This window comes from Colobus angolensis, unplaced genomic scaffold (assembly GCF_000951035.1).
Source record: "Colobus angolensis palliatus isolate OR3802 unplaced genomic scaffold, Cang.pa_1.0 Scaffold267, whole genome shotgun sequence".
In the NCBI taxonomy this organism is placed as follows: Eukaryota; Metazoa; Chordata; class Mammalia; order Primates; family Cercopithecidae; genus Colobus; species Colobus angolensis.
In genome coordinates this window covers 614,334-617,358 of record NW_012115899.1, presented here as the reverse complement: position 1 = coordinate 617,358, position 3,025 = coordinate 614,334, and positions in this window count along the sequence as shown.

Here is a 3,025-nt window from a genome sequence, read left to right as displayed (position 1 = left end):
TTTCTTTTCTTTCTTTCTTCTTTTTTGTAGAGACAGACTTTCACCATGTTAGCTAAGTCTCAAACTCCTAACCTCAAGCCATCCACCCGCCTCGGCCCTCCCAAAGTCCTGGGATTATAGGCGTGAGCCACCGTGCCTGGCCTGAGTCCTGATTTTGCATCTTCCTCCCTGGGTAGCCTTGGACAGGTTTTTGGGTCTGTTTTCGCATCTGAGGAGGGCATGGGTGAAACCCTACAGTCTCTGAGGCCCTACCAGCGCTGACCATGGAGGAGCAAATAATGATAAACCAAGGAAGAGCATGGTCAGCATCAGACACACCTGGGTTTCGAGCTGGCTGGCCCTGCCCCATCCACCATATGTGACCTTAGGCAAGCTGCTTAGCACTTTGGAGTCTCAGTTCCTTCATCAGTAAAATGGACCATTACCTACCCCCAAAGGAGGTTGTGAGGATTAAGTGTGATAATTTATATGTAGATACAGGGTCCAACAGAAGGGGTGGTTTTTCTTAATTTTGGGCTACATCATAGTTTTTCTTAAATTTGGGCTAAATCTTAGGATAAACACAAGACACAGCTCTTTAGAGGACTAGTTTTATCTGATGAATGGGACACAAAGTAGTTTTAAAAATCGGGTTGAGGCCGGGCATGGTGGCTCATGCCCGTAATCCCAACACTTTGGGAGGCCAAGGTGGGCAGATCACAAGGTCAGGAGATTGAGACTATCCTGGCTAACATGGTGAAACCCCATCTCTACTAAAAAAAAAAAAAAAAAAAATAGCTGGGCGTAGTGGCATGCACTACTTGGGAGGCTGAGGCAGGAGAATCACTTGAACCCAGGAGGTGGAGGTTGCAAGGAGCTGACATCGCGCCACTGCACTCCAGCCTGGGCGACAGAGCAAGACTCTGTCTCCAAAATAAATTTTTAAAAATTGGGTTGAATGCATACATAGAATGAATGCGGGTGTGTGTGTGTGTGTGTAATTTTGAGCAAAATGTGTAGTTGGGGTGGCCAGCTATAGGTGACAGTCACAGCTCCCACCATTACTAGGTCTGTGGGGTTAGGGGATGGGAGAGGAAGGCTGGGCAGGCCCTTCTCCCTGCTGGGGAGGAGCCTTGTTGCTTGAGGACTCAATTCAGTGAGGATGCAGTGCTGCAGTTTGGTGCCATTCAGAAGAGCCCCAGCGCCCTGGCACACCGGCTGGCAGGTACATGAGGAGTCCAGGACAAGCCGGGACATCGGGCAAGCATCAAGACTCCTAGCACTTGTCAGGAAAGCCCTCTGTGCCTTGCTCTTTGTGGCCACCTTACTCACCGTCTCCCACCCCCTTTCCTGTTCGCAGTGCAGCCCTGCTCAGCTGGAGCCACAGAGAATTTAGGAAGGTGGTAAAGGCTAATTTTCAAAAAGTGAAAAAATGTGACTCTCAAACAGATGTCAAATGAACACATGTCAAAGCTGTTATCCAGTCATTAGTAAATGGGGAAACCGGTAGAAACGTTAAGAATAGTTCGAAGGGGAACCTGAATGAATATGTAATTGGTCAGTCAAAGGAATGCTAAGATGAATTTGATAAGGCAAGTTAATGTCCTATAAGGCAAGAAACTAGAACCTCCAGGATTGCCTTTACCGCCAGAGAGAAAACATTTGCATTACTACTGGACAGGAATTATTTACTCGTCATGAATTTTCTTTTTGAGACAGAGTCTCGCTCTGTTGCCCAAGCTGGAGTGCAGTGGTGCAACCTCGGCTCACTGCAAGCTCCGCCTCCTGGGTTCACACCATTCTCCTGCCTCAGCCTCCCAAGTAGCTGGGACTACAGGCACCTGCCACCACACCTGGCTAATTTTTTTTTTTTGTATTTTTAGTAGAGACAGGGTTTCACCATGTTAGCCAGGATGGTCTCAATCTCCTGACCTCCTGATCCGCCCGCCTCGGCCTCCCAAAGTGCTGGGATTATAGGCATGAACCACCGTGCCTGGCCACTTGCTATGAATTTTCTATAAAGCGCTACTCTCAGTTGTAAAATACCCTAATCAATAGTGCATAAGAAGTCAGACAAAGCTATACATCTGTAGAGAATTAGATGGTTCCCCAGGCAGGTAACACCTGGCACAGTACCAAGAAGTCATTTCCCTTTTTCCTATTTCCAGAGCCTGGATATATATATATATATTTTTTTTAGCTGGAGTCTCACTTTGCTGCCCAGGCTGGAGTGCAGTGGCACGATCTTGGCTCACCGCAGCCTCCGCCTCCCAGGTTTTAAGCAACTCTCTGCCTCAGCCTCCTGAGTAGCTGGGATTACAGGCACATGCCACCATGCCAGGCGACTGTATTTTTAGTAGAGATGGGTTTTCACCATCTTGGCCAAGTTGGTCTTGAACTACTGACCTCGTGATCCACCTGCCTTAGCCTCCCAAAGTGCTGGGATTACAGGCCTGAGCCACCACGCCCAGAAATAATTTTTAATGAACAGAAAATCAGGAAAACAGGACATTGGGACAGACCAGAGAGAGAGTTTTAAGAAGGGAGTGAGCAAGTGTCATGTTCAGCCATAAGTTCACGATGGAACTTGGTTTGGGTCTAGAGGTTTGTTGGCCATTGGTGACTTTGAGGAGAGCAGAGTCCATGAAGGGGAAGGCGCATTAGTTGGGAGATTTGAGGCAGTGTACACAACTCTCAGGAGAAGTTTATGAAGGGTAGCCTAGAGGGCAGGGAGGATATTAACAGGATCTTTTAAAAGGTTCCTTTTCTGTGATTTCTTTCATTGAAATTGGTCACTCTGGCCAGGCGCAGTGGCTCACGCCTGTAATCCCAGCACTTTGGGAGGCTGAGGTGGGAGGATCATGAGGTCAGGAGATTGAGACCACGGTGAAACCCTGTGTGTACTAAAAGTACAAAAAATTAGCCAGGTGTGGTGGCACGCACCTGTAGTCCCAGCTACTCAGGAGGCTGAGGCAGGAGAATGGTGTGAACCCAGGAGGCGGAGCTAGCAGTGAGCTGAGATGACACCACTGCACTCCAGCCTGGG